Genomic DNA, 18,335 nt, shown 5'->3' with positions numbered 1-18,335 from the left:
TTTTGGTCTGCATTTGTGTCTGTATATTTGTACAAGTTAAAAACTGTTACACTTTGTTCCTTAAAATTGTATATTTTATTTCCGAGACATGAAATGACTAATACCAAGGTATTTTGTGTTAAAATCCCACATCTAATAGATGGGCAAGTGGTAATTACCAAGTTGGAGATATTACCGATGTGCGATAACCAACAAGCTTCTGCATTTAGAACCCCATTTTAGTGGTTCACACATGGAAATCCACACATCCGTAATTAAAACTCAGAGGCCGGCTCTAAAGGAGTCCAAATTTGTTTCCAATCCTTTCAAGATTTGTTTTGGTGCTTCTTGGGAACTCAGAGGTTGGCTATATGTTAAGAGTCTAGGCTTGTTTCCTATTCCGCACTTCCTGGTGACAAGCCTTTGGCTTGCATGGGCCCGTAACTTGGCTCTAATACCATGTTAAATTTTTAGGTCGATAGGCCGAGAGTCCCACTGCAACAACTCCAATATCATCCCCAACTATTTCTGAACTAAGATAGAAACAACTTTACTAGGGGAGGAAAGAAATACTTTGTAATCATGAGAATTGTTGGACTTCCCTTGCAAGTTGTATTCAGATATTCACTGAGAAGCATTTGACAGTTGACAGCTTCTGATCCGAGTCTTAGCTATATCACAGTTGTACCAAATCAAGTATTATCTAACTTATTTTTTCCTAAGTACTTCAAGAACAGATTGGGCAGTGCAGTAAGCAATAGCCTGAACAGTGACCATTGGATTCACTCCTAAAGCCGTTGGAAAAACACTTGTATCTGCAAAAAAAAGTCCTTCCACCTCCCATGTCTCTCCCATTTGATTCACCACGGACCCCTTCGCGTCAACACCCATCCTGCAGCTCCCCATCTGATGAGCTGAACATATGGTTGAGGAAAGGTCTCTTAATGACCTTGAACTCTCCTCTTTTACAAACCTCTCAAACTCATCCAAACTCGCCTTCTTCACAGCTAAGCTTTTCCCTTTAAAGTGATGGGTTCCAATCTCTTTAGCTCCAGCCGCTGCCAGTATCCTCAAGGACTTCTCTAGCCCTGTGTTCAGATTATGTTCGTCAATAGCTTCCATTTGATAACTGACTGAGTTTGGTGGTGCATTCACAGTTCCTGACCCTTTATCTCTTACCAATGCAAATACATGGGCAGTCCTGGAGAACATGCTCATTCTCCGTTTTGTATCTTTGCCTCAAACCCAAGGAATTACAATTGATAACATACCCAGATGCAAAGCTGGCGTCTGTATCACAGCTCCATATCCAGACCCGTCGAAATCCACTACAACAGTAGACATTACTATCATTATCCCTCATTCGAAGCTTTTCTTCTCTCTCGGAAGCCATCCATCAAACACTTATGAATCTGGAAAGTGTCCCCATGTCATTGCCACCGAATGCAAATGCAAGTTTTTCCCTATATTACCATTCTTCAATTCGCTTCGCTTTAACAGTTTTGGAGTGCTGAGAGCTCCACAAGCAGCAATAGTTACCTTAGACTCCACGAAACCTATATTTCTACCCCCTTCATGCTCGAATTTGAATGCCACCCCAGTAGCTGTGTTTTTATGTCCTCTTCCTTTATTTCTCTTGTGCAACACTTATACAGCCTCGCATCTAGAAAAAATCGCACCGTTACCAGAATTCACCAAATCCACAAACCACGTCTCCGTGGCATCTCTTTTCCTTCCATCCTTGCAGCCAAGACAACACCAACCACAATAATGACCCGGCGGTGAGTTTCGAGGAATATTTTCCATTGGATACCAACTCTTGGCACCCTTTTCTCAAAACTGCATTGTTGAACCCTTCTTCTTGTATTTCAGATTGAACTCCCATTCTTTCACAGACGACATCCAATGCTAGTTGGTATAGCTTACTGTCAAACAGTTTCTAACTCATGAGCATTGCACCATTCCTTCAATACATGCACTGGTGTTCGAACCGAAGCGGACCAGTTCACGGTGGAGCCTCCCCCAACTAGAGTGCCGGCCAGAACAAAAACTCCCGTGTCATCAGTTGCAATTAAACCCTCAGACAGGTACATTTGATCCATTGTGGGCCCTTCAAGAAGTGTAAGATTGTGCCTGGCATGGTAGTGTCCTTTCTTTAAGACAACCACTTTGTAGCCAGCCTTTGCTAGAACACCAGCAACAACACCTCCTCCTGAGCATGAGCCAATTACTACGACATCACATCAGATAGTTAAAGAGTGATGAACAAAGGCTGGAACTCCAAATCTACTTATATCAGCAACTAAATCATTTGTTTTTTTCATATTTATAATTCCTCTGAAAAGAGGTCCAAAGAGCTCTTCTTTGTTGTCAGGAAATTGATTTTGTTCTTGAATTTCTGTTGATGCTTTGAATTTCATGGTTTTGGCAATGAACTTGGGGTCGGGTCCAGTGTAGCCAATTGCCTTCCAGGATGGATTCTGGTTCTTCTCGTTCACCTGTAAATGATGAGATTATTGGTTTTAACGCAACATTCAAACATTGTTTGGCTGCACAATTGCATGAGAGTGGAGGTTTATTATTAAGGCATAAAGGGTGAGCAAAACCTAAATTGTGACCCAGATATTTGGGCTTTCACTTTTGTGCACACTACCTATGCTCAAGATCACTTTCTATGAAAAACCATTTTTTTCTTTTCTTTTCTTGTACAATTGGATTGAGTGTGATTCTTATTTAGCAGTGCATTTTCTTTCTAATGGATCTTCTCAGGTGCCTTGGCGTTTATCGGTTGATTGGGCAAATTGTTGTACCATTCTTTCTTATATGCATGTTTAGTTTTCTCACACTTATCGCAAAGGAAATCAAGTGGTGGATTGTTTGACAAACTATGGTGTTAATCATTTTAGGTTCATTGGTGGGATTCTTGTCCGCCATGTGCAGTTGCGGCTTTTGTTAATAATCTTTTAGGGCTTCTAAATTTTTGTTTCTCTTAGGAGTTGTCTTAATTGATTTTTGTTCTGATTGAGTTCCGTATACAAACAATTAACCTTACTCCCAGCCCCTGACTATTGAATATGAAGAGAGCTAAATCTCTAACGAAGCTAATTAAGGCCCTCCATGGTCACTTGCTCTTTCTCAACATCTTGAAAATATGTCTTCTTATATGTTATATCCAAAAATTTTCATATTTGTACAATAATATTTGCCCTATTAAATATAATCTAGTATCATATGTGCTTAAGGGATCAGGATCCTCTCCTGAGCAAATGGAGAGGATCCTCCTGACCGGGTCCATTGGGCCGTTCAAAATTTATCCAACGGCTACAAACAGGGGGCTCCACTAAAAGTTATAATAATTGTAGCCGTTGGATAAAATTTGAACGGCCTGATGGACCCGGTCAGGAGGATCATCTCCATTTGCTCAGGAGAGGATCCTGATCCGTGCTTAAGGACCATGAGACTTAGGACACTTAAGCTTAAAGGTGCATGTCACTTCATTCCTTGCCTCAATTTTTTTTATTTATTCCCAGATGTCTTGAATTTGTTTGAGTTTTTCAATAAACTTAAATCAGCATTAGATGCTCTTATAGTTGAATATCAGAGTGCACAACGAACGAGACTAACAAAATAAGAATATTATTAAACAAACTAGAATGCCAGAACGGCTACAAAACCCTAAGAGACTACATTGTGAATAACTTGATTCTCAAATGAATAACAAGCAGGTTATTTATAATAAACTAACCTTAATCTTACAAGGTAAGAAATCAAAACTCTAATGCTAACGGGCTAAGCCCAGAAAACTATGCATTCAAATAAACCTAAATATACTAATATTTTCCAACACCCCCCGTCAAACTCATAGCGGTATACGACATGGGTTTGCAAACAAGTAGATACGGACTGGCTCCGTTAGGCGGACTAGCAGACATGCAAACTTGACTTGACTGGACTTGACTTGATTGGCAAACTTGCAAACTTGACTTGACTTGACTGGCTAACTTGACTTGACTTGACTTGATTAACAAACTGGCAAACTGGTTCTTGATTCTTGACTTAACTTGATTCTTGATTCTGGCTGGCAAACTGGCTAGAGTTGAGAGTATGGAAAGAACCTGTCACTAAACGGACGAGATTTCCATATCTCAATTGTAGCAATAAACGAACAAACACAACTATCACACGAGTGGGCCTAAAGCAAACTTAACCATTTTTTTTTCTCTGCCCGTGTGGGCCTAAAGCAACAGCAATTTATTTTCTTTCTCTTGGGACTTTTTCGAATGCTTTCCTCCAACAAACAACGTAACTTTTTCTTGCATTGGACAACAATTTTTCTTTTTCTTTCTTTTCCTTTTATTTTATTTTATTTTTTCTTCTTTCTGGACTGACAATTCGGAGGTGTATGCCATACACCTTCAGCATTGGTGCAGCGGGGGTGCGAACAAACAACAACAAGCAGGTAGTTCTAAGGCAGCGGGTACAACAGTGATGTGGTGGATCGATCAGATCGGCGGGTTGGGTTGGGGTTGCAGGCAACAGCCTGGTGCGGGTCGAGAGGGGTGCGGGGATGCGAGTTGTTGCAGCGGCGGTAGATCATGTAGGTGATGGTGGGTGTGGCAGACGAGTGATGCTGTGAAATGGTTCACATGCAGACGACGGGGGTATACTTGTATGAAGGCTGGTGGCTGGTAGGGAATGTGTTTCGGTGCAGGTTTGGGTTTTGGGTTCAAAGCAGAGTAGCTCCCGAGCAGACAGATTCAAACAACAAAACCCTAACTAAAGACAAAACTGATACTGAACAGATAGACAAACAAATTGATATCAACCCCAAAACAGATTATTTCTCGAAAGATTTAACCTACTCTGATACCAAGTTGAATATTAGAGTGTGCAACGAACGAGACTAACAAAATAAGAATATTATTAAACAAACTAGAATGCCGGAACGGCTATAAAACCCTAAGAGACTACATTGTGAATAACTTGATTCTCAAATGAATAACAAACAGGTTATTTATAATAAACTAACCCTAATCCTAAAAGGTAAGAAATCAAAACCCTAATGCTAACGGGCTAAGCCCAGAAAACTAAGCATTCAAATAAACCTAAATATACTAATATTTTCCAACACTTATTGTTTGTTTATCTTTTATATCTCTTTGTTTATCTTTTATATCTCTTTCCTTGATAAAATTTTGGTTATATTTGTATTAAAAAAATTTGTTATACTTAGCATTAGTATTATCATCATATGATTTTGAAATGATAACACAATTAGGTCGTAATATGAAATTTATAATGTTCATAATAATTATTATTAATGTATAAGATCCTACATATTAAGGTTAGGTTGAACTGCTACTTATTAGAAATTCTGGCTACGCCGTGGAGGTGAATAATTATAGTCTAGTTAAAAAGAAAAATTGAGCTTTTGTTTGTTGGATTGCGTAGAAAAAAGATATAAATCTATCTATTTCTGAAATTTGTTAACATACAATATATATGTATTTTTTAATAAAAATAAAGAAACATGTGCATAACGCTCTCCTTTTCTTCTTCTTTATTTATTTTTTAATTTTTTGCAGTATCATTTCTTTTTATAATGTAGGTGTTTATAGGTGTCCAGGATATTGTGAGGGTGTGAAGTTACAGTTCCACATGTCATTGAAAAATTAAGAAATCTTGCATAAGCTAATTTGCCCAATTGTCAGTTTATTGGTGTGTAAGGTTGACACATCCCGATCCGGAATGTCAACTACAATCCCAAATCGAGCTGTGCTGGCTAACACCTGGAAGGTGACGAAGCCATAAAGTATGGTGATGTGGAAAAAATGAATAAATTTAAACCTAAAAGTGCCTAAGAACACGAGTGCGCGATGAGCGGGTATGGACCCATTTCATACGTGATTACAGAAGTAAAGTACAGTAAGGTAACATAAGGCTTATACCATCTTAGGAAGCCACCTGTCTGGGATATGCCAAGAATCCTCGTCGAAATGGAAACTTTGCTACTAGAACCTGGAGGGGTGCAAAACAGAAAAGGTGAGTGGGCACGAACAAAGCTTTTTAAAACCCTTTCACTTATCAAAGATAATAACCCCTCGCCGTAAAACCTATAATTTTCGGAAAATAGCATGCATATCTATCTCAAAACCATACTCAAAATAGCAAATCCACAAATATGCCATGTCAAATATCTTAGCAAAGAATTAAGTAAGCCAAGTGAAATAAATCAATGGACAGAGCACTAACACTGGGGTAGATGATAATGAGCTATAAATGCATCTCAACACAATCATACTCACTACCATCAATATATACTCACCTGAAGCTTACCTGAGCATCCGTAGCGTCAAGCAAACATATATATAACCATACTAATGCATAATCAAACATAGAGAGCATTTGACATGGCATTTAAAAATATAAAACCATTTAAATAAGTTTTCTGGGAAAAAGACAAGTGTGTGTGTATATATATATATACTGAAAACCAAAGGCCCACTCACTTGGAGTTCACGCTACAACTCCCTATCACACACATAGAGGCGTCATGAATGATTGGCGCCTAGAACAAATATCAAACCACATCTCAGAATTCTTATCGATAGAATACATAATTTACATAAAACACACCCGTACGATTCAATCAAGAAAATCTGCATCACGGATTTTCGATCCGTTACTTTCAAAGATCCACATTATGCTTCTAGAACAACATCCTAAAGTTTCATTACGATCCAACGGTTGGATCTCCGCCACTTGCAAATTCAAGTAGCGTTAACGTTTTATTTTATCAACTTACAAATCCAATTCGGGAAGATCCTTGTGTTGGATTCTCGATCCGTAAGTTTCTCTGATCCTCAAATATGATGTACTATAACATATTAAAGTTTGGTGACGATCAAATGGTCGGATCGTCGATTCACATTTTTACCAAGTAACGTATCGTAATGAATTTAGGTTCAACGATCAACCTACGTTATATGAATATCAAAATTGAATTCAAGACATCTAATTTAGCCTAAAAGTAGCATCGACGGTCCCCCGGCCACGCGTCGCCATCCCGACTCGCCGGAAAAATCAACTATTTCTAAAAATTACCAAATTTTATAGAATTGTAGGTCTCAATGAGTAAAGTAAATTTTATACCAGTGACTAAGGCCAATTTGGTAGGGAAAAGCTCCAATTTTACTAAAACCCGTTGAAAACCCTAGGTTTTGGGTGTGTTCGATTCGTCCTCAATTTGAACCCCAAAGCCCCCAAGCCTGTTTGGGCCTCGTTCCTGAGGTTAAGAGAAGTCGAATTGGGGTGGTGATGGTTGATGAAACTTGCCGGAATAGCAGATCGCCGCCAAGAACCCATCGGTGTCCCCATTGCCAACTGTCACGGATTTGCCCCACTTTCCGTCCAAATTTGGTGTAAAATGAAGGAGAAGAGGTATGGTGATAATTGCAGGTGAAGGTGGGGTGAAAATCGCCTAAAAATTTGGTGGATATCATCGGAAAACTCCACCAATTTGAAACCGGGTTGCTGTGGGTGTACGGGTTAGACGGGTTGGGTGTTCCACACCTCCATCCTTTCCCCTCCTTTCCTTCTCTCTAGTTGGTCAACCTTCTTCCTCTCTCCTCTCCCGATTCACTACCATCTCCCCTCTTTTTTCCTCCTGAAACTCTCCCTCCATACTCTTGCTGCCATTCGGCAGTTTCTAAATGTATTTTTTTTAAATAACCTCAAACTCATATAATAATATTTATGAAAATATATATAATAATAAATGGAAATCCTTAGAAACGTAATTTTCAGATTTGTAGCTTCGTAAAACTTCAACCGTAGCTCCAAATTCACTTCCTCTTGCGTCTATACGTTCGTATCATCGGGTACTACGCAAATACGCTACAAGAATAAGTTGTATGCCTCACTAAACGTTGGTCAACGAAAGTCAATACCCTCACCTCTAGGGCATTTTCGTAAAATAACGCTTTTAAAATTTGTAACAACATAAAATTAGGGATGGGTCGTCACAAAGGTCGCCTCTGAGATTTCGGGGGTATTGTGCGAATTTATAAAAGGGGCCATTCTTAAGACAATCTTAAAAAAAAAATAAAAAAATAAAAATTTGAACTTCGTGGTTCTTTTTCTTTAACTAAAAACCTATCAAGAACTCAATTTTTAGACGAGTCAGTTGTTCAATGTTTTTTTTCCTTTGGCATTTCAAGTAGCCATATGAATATTTTTTAGTAGGTGTCATCTTTTATACAAAGTATAAACAATAAAACCTGATAGTTCGCAATGCATGTGCATCTAGTGGTTTTTGTTTATTGCTCCCCTCTTGCCATGATGATTACTTGATTAATTTTTATGAGTTTTGCCCTAAAAAGTACAAAAGGAAAAAAAATCATTATTAATAAAAATACCTAAATCTTCCAATTCCAACTTAATATATTTGAACTAGTAATACCTTACTTTAATCGAAGTCTACACCATTTTGACCACTTCAATTGTCTTCGTGATTTGGAAAATTTTCTTCAATGACATGAAATTCTGAAATTAGGGTTTAATGGTTTGTGTAAAAAAAAGTAGTGAGGAGGGGAGATACATGAGAAACAGGAGAGGGGGCGTCTGGGTGAGAGAGAGAAGTGGACCATGACTCTTGGAGTGAGAATGGAGAAACATTGTGAGGAATATCATTATTTTATAATTTTTATAAAATTTCTTATGATTTGGTGGCTTATGTAGGCGGAAACTGACTGCACGATGTACAATGAATGAACACAATAACAGAATCTCCGAGATCCTCAGGAAAAGGATCCTCGTCCTTTTCCTATGTAGGCGTTCATGTAGCTTGTGGCTTGTGGGCCCACTAGGATTTTTATATCTTTTCTTTGGTTCTGACTAGTATTTTTATTTATATAAATAATATAATATTATTTCATAGGATACCCGATTAGATAGAAAATTATTTTGGGGGCCCTTAAATTTTGGGGTCATGTGCCATGGAATCGGTAGCTCCCCCTCAACGGCTTTGTTGGTGTGGAATATGAACTTTTGTCATAGTATCAAGCAGGTTTACTTGAAATTAACTAGTTGAACTATTTTCAATTGCTAATTAATTTTGAGTTGGAACGTCAAACTTCCATTAATCTAATTAATAAATTTACAACTCTTTTAATTCGATGGATCAACTAATTAATAAATGGTGTAGTATATACACACAACAACTTCCCATGAAAGACGATATCAAAATTGGAACCAAAACTAATTCAAGGCTTCACATTACGGATCCATGTGTGATAATATACCTCTTAACACAGAACGAATGATTAAGAATATTTAAAGGGTACCTGAGTGAAGAAGATAAGGAGAGTAAGAAGCTTCATGGTCTTGAAGACCATCCTAAGGAGAGAAAAATAACTTAGAGAACATGACAGGACAATCTCTTCCCGGTTCTGCTGAGACACTTGAGGAAAGCTCTGAAGGTAAGGGAATTGGCTTGGAAGGCTTCCTCTCCCACACAGTATGAATCTCCCTAACCAAGTTGACAAAAGCCACAATGCTAATCGCATCAACCAGAACTTTGGGTGTTTCAGCCTCACACTTATCAATCCCCCAACCTACACATGCATTCATCAATCAACATTTTTTTGAACAAAACAATAGGTTAATCTACACTCAATTGTAAATTCATTTTAATTATATGGACGGGGATTAGAACTTGGGTGCAGAGAGTGAAGCACACTGCTATAGCCAACTTGACTACATATATGTGGACATGCATCAATTAAGTTTAATTGCGACGCATCCAGTTCAAATTAATAGGACTCTAATTAGGTGCTGACGAGGGAAATCGGACCCAAAACCTTAGTGCATGGCTGAATTATATTACCGGCTCACTTGAACTACAAGCCATATAATTACAATAAATAATTATGTAAATATTTGTGTTTAAAAATTCAAGTAATACGAGTGTGCATAATCAATTACTCGTTGTGGTGTTCCTGCCAGGGAAGCTGAAGTCCGGTAAAAGGCGATGAGTGACGCATTGGCGGTGGTGGCATCGGAGACATCGATGAAAGGCAAGAAGGTGTCACAAATGGCAGTGAGTGACTCCATTTCACGGGAGGAGAGAGAGTTTGGGTACACATTTATCTCTCCTCCTAGACTATCAGCACTCCAAGCTCCTCAGTAGCTATTGCATGTTCTTGCTGTATTCCATTGATCTCCGGCTGCGAGAAGCTACCGGAATCTCTAGCACCATTAATTTGTTTCATAGCTTTCATACAAGAGATTGAGGGAGAAAGAAAGAGCTTCAGAGAAAGAGAGCGCGCAGAGCATGAGTTACCAAATTTTGACAATAAGCAGTGAGTGTGTGTGGGGTCAAAAATTGATGCAGTCAGAAAAACTAGCAAAAACCGAAAGGCATTCAGAATGAAAATAACGCATCATAATCTACCCTTTAATTCACTCACTGTAACTATCATGCATGGCCACATTAATTGCAGGTTTCTCTTTTTAATTTTTATTTTCGGTTTTGAAAACTCGTCAATTAGTCACTTAAACACTTCGTATGTTTCTGCTTCAGTGGAGTGGCTCTATTTGTTAAACATAAAGCGTTCATGCATTGGGCAATTCAGAGAGTGTTTCCTGCTAAGTCGTCCTTATGAGGTCTTTGATGTATACATGCATGTGGTTGGGCGGTGTCAGTCGGAGCCACAATTTTATAGTAACGGAGTCATAATTTCGGTTAAAATGACTTCATCAGACCAATTCGTCGAGCTTCTAGTGAGAATCTGCCAAGTTAATCAGCCCACGTTTTGTTGTTTCTGTCGAGGCATATTGAGTTTGCTGTTTTATCAAACACTTGTCGCGGACCATACAGTTTGCACGCAAGAAATAGAAAAAGAAAGAAGACAATCTATTGATCATCACAATTTTTTTTCAGCAGAATTATTGCCTATTATTGGTGTGGAATTGGTTTATCAACATTAATTGAATTTACGGCTTAATTTTTTTCATTGTATTGCATAACTAAGAAATATATACAAGATACAATCCTTGTTCTATAAGGAAATAATAAACAATAAAGGACACACATATATCCTTCCTAATAAAGGATTCTTAATATTTAAAATATATTTACATACCCTTTTTAATTACTACTTGTTTGGATCAAAACTTGAACTTTGGGTTCAAGAAAGGAGCTGGCCCAAAAGGAGGCCTGAAGGGAAAGTCAGCCGAAGCCCAGTCGAAGTCTAGAAAAGCAGAAAGGGCCTTTTCTGACTTGGTGCAGCTCATGAAGACCACTTGCTTACCTACCCAAAGGCCAAGTGGTATAGACTGACCAGCTACACAACCCATAAAGTACTTTATGGTGGCAATACATGTAAAATAGCTGATGAGTCATCACCCTTCAAACCGCATTCGGGCAAGGTTGCTGCTACAGGAGACCAAGCCGAGTTGTCTATATAAGAAGAAAGAGAAACCAGGAATAAGGACACTCAATCAAACAAATAAATGCAAGCACAAACTCTGCTTAAAGCCAGATTTGCCTTCAAAACGAAGCTGTAGTCAGCCCAAGCCTTCATCCCTCTCGGGACAAGCCTTTATCCCTCGCGGGATAAACCTTCACTCAAACCCTTGTAATAGCTCTGCTACCTTGTTCAACCTTGCTGTAGTATCGATTCATCTTTTGTAAATCTCTCTCTCTCTCTAAAGCTTTCAGACCCTTGATAAACTACAAAGATAGGAACCTGCAAGACGACCAGGCTTGCCCGACAAGGTTAAACCTTGCCTGACCTTCTTTGTTTCTGTCTTTTCATTCATTAGCCTAGCAATATGTTGTATACTTCCAATTATATTCAAGTTATTTCTAGCAAGATGACTATTAAAAGGCTTTCTCAATACTCGGATCCGATTTGAATATATCTTCAGTGTTCAAACCAGATCCAAGTCCTAAGCCCTCGGGCATGTAAATCTGATTAGTTAAAAGTCCTTGGCCTCAAGGCATAAAAAAGAACCTTATGTGGACTTAACCCATCCACGACAATCCTTGATAAACGAGAAGTCCGAAGTTACTTGGGGGGCAAGTAATCGACCTACCTCTTAGTCTTATTTCTATTACATTATGATTATCATAGAACGCTTAAGCATGGAAAGGATTCTGATAGGAAGCCTCAAGGCCTACACCTAAGGCCCCACGAAGGCACCTATTTGGATTCATTCCGTTCTGCGGTCTAGAACGTTTGAGTATAAGAACGAACTCTAATGGGAGGCCTTAAGGCCTACATCTAAGGCCCTTCAAAGGCACCTATTTGGGTTCATTCTACCTCTCGGACTCGGGTAATCAGAAGTATAATAGTTATAAGACTCATGCATTCATGAGAACAAATATGATGTGTTCGAGCACTGATTTAGTTATTGATAGGAAGCCTCAAGGCCTACACCTAAGGCCCCACAAAGGCACCTGTTATAACTAACACGGTTTCTCGGGTGTATACATATATACAACCAAAACTCGACATCCATTTCACATCTGCCATACTGAAGATGGCAGTGGCATGCCTGAGCACTTAAAAGTTAACCTTGATTGTGAGCCTCAAGGCCTACACTTAAGGCCCCACAAAGGCACCTCTCAAAGTTAACTCTGTCCTTCTCTTTCAGCCTTGCCCGACGAGCCTTGCCCGAAGAGTCTTGCCCGACAAGACTTGCCCGACGAGACTTGCCCGACAAAGCCCGACAGTGAAGCAGAAGCCCGACAGCAGCCCTCAACCAGCGCTAACCTCCCGGGGAGCTGTGTGCTCGTCGGCCAGGAAACATCCCCGACGGAAATTCCTGACGCGAACACTACTCACGGCAACACTCGCCTTCAAGTTGGAGTATAGATATCACACCTGCCCAACTTGACAAGTAAGTCAGCAAAAGATCTACTACACATGGCATGAGTGAGGATATTCGCAAGCTGCTCTTCCGAGTTCACAAACGGTATTGACACAATCTTCTTGTGAAGCTTTTCCTTAATAAAATGATGATCAACCTCCACATGCTTTGTTCTGTCATGTTGTACCAAGTTCTCTGCAATATGCCGTGCAGATTTATTATCACAATACAAGCTTATGGCCTCCTTTGCTTTGAAACCTAGATCCCAAAGTAACTTACATAACCAAAGAACTTCATATACTCCATGCGCCATACCTCTGAATTCAGCCTCAGCTGAAGACCTTGACACCACATTTTGCTTCTTGCTCCTCCAAGTAATTAGATTTCTGCCAACAAACGTAAAGTATCCAGAAGTAAAGTGTCTATCAGTCACATCACCTGCCCAATCAGCATCGGTAAATCCCTCAATCCTCATATGACTGGAATTTTTATACAAAATTCCTTTTCCCAAAGCCAACTTCAATTAAGCTAAAATCCATATGATCCACACTTGGCGAGTGCATAAACTGACTCACCACACTTACTGCATAGACTATATCCCGACGGGTATGAGCTAAATAAATTAGTCTTCCTACTAGCCTCTAATATCTACCTTTATCTACTAGTTCTTGATCCGGATAAATTCCCATGTAATGTTTCTTCACAATGGGAGTATCCACGGGTTTACACCCAAGCCTACCAGTTTCCTTCAATAAATCCAGAACATATTTTCATTGAGACAAGAAAATACCTTTGGATGAACGAGCAACTTCAACTCCAAGAAAAAACTTCAAGTCACCTAAACTCTTCATCTCAAACTCAGTAGAAAGGTTCTTCTCCAGTTTGACAATTTCATATGAATCATCACCTGTTATTATCATATCATCTACATAAATAATCAAGGCCGTTACTTTACCGTTTCTCCACTTCACAAATAAAGTATGATCAGAATGACTCTGATAATACCCATTCTTTCTCATGGCCTGAGTGAACCTCCCAAACCATGCACGAGGTGATTGTTTAAGCCAATAAAGTGACTTTTGTAATTGGCACACTCCCATTTTTTCTCCGTTACTATACCCTGGAGGGAAATCCATGTACACTTCTTCCTCTAGATGTCCATGAAGAAATGATTTTTTACATCAAACTGTTTCAGTGGCCAATTCAAATTTGCAGTTAATGAGATAATGACTTGTACCATATTCATCTTAGCCACATGAGAGAAAGTTTCCTGATAATTAACTCCGTATGTTGGAGTATACCTTTTCGCCACCAACCTTGCTTTATACCTGTTGAGTGATCCGTCAACCTTGTATTTAACTGTAAAAACCCATCGGCACCCAACTGGTTTTTTCCTTTCGGCAACTCAACTACTTCCCATGTATTATTTTTCTGCAATGCCCTCATCTCTTCATCCATTCCTTCGGTCCATTCTCGACTCTTCAAAGTGTCTTCTACTCGAGTTGGTACCTGAATTGAATCCACATTATTCACCCAAGCTTGATGTTAAGATGAAAGGTTTTTACAGGACACATAATTGGCTATGGGATACTTCACTTTTCCCTCTGGAGAGAACCTGTTAAGAGGTACACCATGATTTTACCTTGGTGGCAATTTATATGTACTTATAACATCATTAGGTACATGAGTATCCCTAGTGCTTACCTCAGGGATATCTAGAGAATATGTATTGGACAACGGCACTGTTGAGCTAAAAAGAGGGGAGGAAGCTTCGGCAATAGTGGGTTGACCATCACTGCACTCCTCTTCGGCAGCACTGACACACAGACTGGCAGCCTCTTATTCGGTGAAAAACTGCTGACCACTCGCAATAGGTTTCGTAGAAGGAGATCGAGCATCAACTACATCACTCGGCATGGCAGCACCGTGCACTCCTTCTGAAACCATCACCTCTTATACATCCAACCATTCAAAATCACCATCAAGATCACAACTAGAACTCCCCCCCTTGTGATTGAAGGGTGGTGATATGGGAGCATAAATATATTTGGACTCAGATAAAGTCACATCCATGGTTATATATATGTGGCAAGTTACAGGGTGGTAACACTTGTAACCTTTCTCGTAGGATACAAAACCCACAAAGACACACCGAAGAGCACAAGGATCCAATTTACTATGATGAATCTTGTGAATATGAACATAAGCAACACATCCAAACATTTAAGGAGTGAGAGTATTGGTACAAACAACTGGAACATGTTCCGTCAACACTTGGAGTGGAGTACAAAATTCTACAACCCGGGATGGCATGCGATTTATAACATACACAGCATAAGTGATGGCATCTGGCCAAAAACTCTTGGGCACAGACCCACTAATAAGCAATGCAAGAGCAGTTTCCAAACTATGACGGTTTTTTCTCTCAGCTACCCCATTTTGTTGTGGGGTGTACGAACATGTTGTCTCATGAAGAATTCCTTGGTCACGGAAAAAATTAGATGACTCAAAGTTAACATATTCTCCCCCATTATCAGTACGAAGAACCTTAACAACAGAGGAATATTGAACAGCCACCATCTAAAAGAAAGACCGAATAATTGTACTTACATCACTTTTATGTTTCAAAACATACAACCATGTCATACAAGTGCAATCATCAACAAATGTAACAAACTACTTAACTCCTGAAACAGTATTAACGGGCGAAGGCCCCTAAACATCTAAATGCACAAGCTCAAACGGAAGCAATCTTTTATTCATACTAGGAGTAAAATGAAGCATGATGGCTCTTAGCAAGAATACATACTTCACAATGTAAGTTTGATTCTTTTATTTCATGAAACATACTAGGCAACATACACCTTAAATAACCAAAAGAAACATGTCCTAACCGACAATGTAACAACCAAACTTCGAGAGGCTCGAACTGCATTAGCTCTGCCAGGAACGACATCATCCATATAGTATAACCCCTTTCTCTTAGTGTCATGCCCAATTATCTCCTTGGTCTGAATATCCTGAAGTAAACAAAAAAATAGATACATAATTACAACACAATCCAATTGCTCAATAACTTGGGGAATAGATAATAAATGGTGAGACAATGACGGAACAAGCAAACCATGGTGTAGAGAAAGAGATGGCGTGAGGTCCACTGTGCTGGCCCTAGTCACCACAGTAGTGGTGCCATTTGCCGTGGCAACACATTTTTGATGTGTCGTTGTCATATACTTAAATAACATTTTATCAAACATCATATGATCAGTTCCTCCAGAGTCCAGAATCCAACCTATATGGTGTTCAGAACTATAGGCTAAAAGAACCCGCTCATTAGTACCTGGATTGGATGAGGACTTACTAGGATTGGGCCGAGTCAACAAGGCTTGACTTAGATCTCCTTGAGTAGGCATGACATCTTTCTTTCCAGTTGCTGCAGTGGCCACGGCTGGACGCTTCCACTAGCTCCGTTAGCGGCTAGCTCTTTAGCACGCAATTTCTTCTTCAATTCCGAGAACCATTCAGGCACTCCATGTTTTTAAAAACATGTATCTTCCGTATGACAGGTTTACCCACAAAAGGTACACTTCAAATCATCTTTATTTTCTCGAGTAAATGGGCGAGAATCAGTTGATGAAGATAGGCCATAGGGCCAGCCAGAAGAATGAGGTTGTGACACTATAGCCATAGGTGGGGTTCTTCCTTGGTTTCCAGCGGCACTACCTCCCATCATAATAGCATGGCGTTGAGCTTCCTGCCTAACTACTGAAAACACTTTATCCACAGATGGTAGAGGCTGAGTTCTCAAAGTATCACTACAGACCTTGTCAAAAATATCATCAAGTCCCGCTAAAAAAGCATACACACGGTCTAGTTGAACTTCTTCTTGAAGTGTCTTCAAGTCAAGAGCACACTCCATCTTGTTTGGTCTTCTTTGATCTTGCCAGACAACTTTAAGATCGGCATAGTGTACACCAATAGGCCGCCCTTCTTGGTGAAGTTGGAATGACTTCACCTTTAACTCATAAATCTGAGAGATATCAAATCCATCATAATACGTCTGGGCAACTTCTTCCCATACTTTTTTAGCAGTACGAAGATGAATGAAAAAATCCATGATAGTAGGATCCATGGAATCAATCAACCATCATTTCACAATTGCATTCCCAGTCTCCCAAGCATCATATTCGACATTGTCTTCTTTAGGCTCCTTAATACTCCCTGTCACGAACCCTTTCTTTCCACGCCCAACAATATGCATCTCCAATACTTTGGACCAAAGTGGATAATTTGATCCATTAAGTTTTACGGTATTTGGTAAATTTGAAGCATTACTTTGAATAACCACGGGATTGACAACTGACCTGTGGGTAGAGCCAGACGCCTTACCTTCCAATTTCAGTCCAGCCACTCCTTTATCACTTGCCATTGATCACGATCACACACAACACACACATGTAAAAGCAAGCACTCAGTTTTGCTGCAGGGATGTAATGACAAAACTTGAAGCCTGCTGTGATTTTGGTTTCCTACAACAGCAACAATACGCACGGGCAGTCTTAGTCTTAACTTGCTGCAGAGATGCGGTAGAGATCACAGACTTAGATGGTGTTTTGGGTGTTTGGGGGGGGGGATGGAGGTTTCAAATATGAACTAATGATATTCTATACTACATGTAGATTAACCAGCCATAGGATTGGAAAACTAGGGCTTTTGCGTGTGAGGCGCCGTCGGGGCTTCTGCGTGCAACTAGATTGTGATCTATGGAGTTGCCGGTTAGTTACCGTGGTTGATGTGTGTGATAATAATTTAGGGTTTCGATTATTCAAGGTTGTGATAATAAGAGTTGAGGATGCTAAAGTTAGGGTTGATAATTGGGTTACGGTTTTTAATTAGGGTTGGAGTCTAATGAAGCTATTAGGTTGCAACAAACTCCTTAAGTTAAACGTAAGGATAATGCTAAGAAGACTAAATTTGCAAACTTAGGAATGAGCGTGTTTATCAAAGTTTAAGTAATAAACCAATCATAGCCTTCCATGTCCTTTAGTTTCCAAAATTTAGTCTTTAAATTTAGTCCCCCTTGTATTACCCTAAACGTAATAGTTGCTTTGGGCTAAAAAAAAATCAATATCCTTGTGTTAATGTGTTTTATTGAGATGTTTGGACCTGAGTGTTGGTTTTTCGATTAATTGGTTTCGTGGAGTTGTGAAACTGTTTAAGTGTAACATTTTACTTATTTATTTATTTTTTAACTAATCGAGATCTAGTTTGCTTTTATTGGAAACTGTTGGTTTTCCAAGTCACATTGGGAGCTGGATTCTGCTCGAATTTGATTTGGCATGGGGGCTTGTCCATCATTAAGGCTATTTTAGCCCCTAATTCCATTCATTGTTTGCTAATTATTAATTGTTTAGTATCTTTAAAATGTGGTGTGGTAATGGTTTTTATTATGTGTTTGTTTTGTTTTGGCGGTTGGCTTT

The 18,335-nt window shown here is 39.4% G+C and overlaps 1 pseudogene; it reads right to left on the bottom strand.

Moving 5' to 3' along the window:
- Positions 1-687: 687 nt before the first annotated feature.
- Positions 688-16,972, bottom strand: LOC126609353 (long-chain-alcohol oxidase FAO4A-like; annotated as a pseudogene).
- Positions 16,973-18,335: the final 1,363 nt, after the last annotated feature.

Source organism: Malus sylvestris, chromosome 16 (assembly GCF_916048215.2).
Source record: "Malus sylvestris chromosome 16, drMalSylv7.2, whole genome shotgun sequence".
In the NCBI taxonomy this organism is placed as follows: Eukaryota; Viridiplantae; Streptophyta; class Magnoliopsida; order Rosales; family Rosaceae; genus Malus; species Malus sylvestris.
This window is presented reverse-complemented; position numbering and strand designations above follow the sequence as displayed.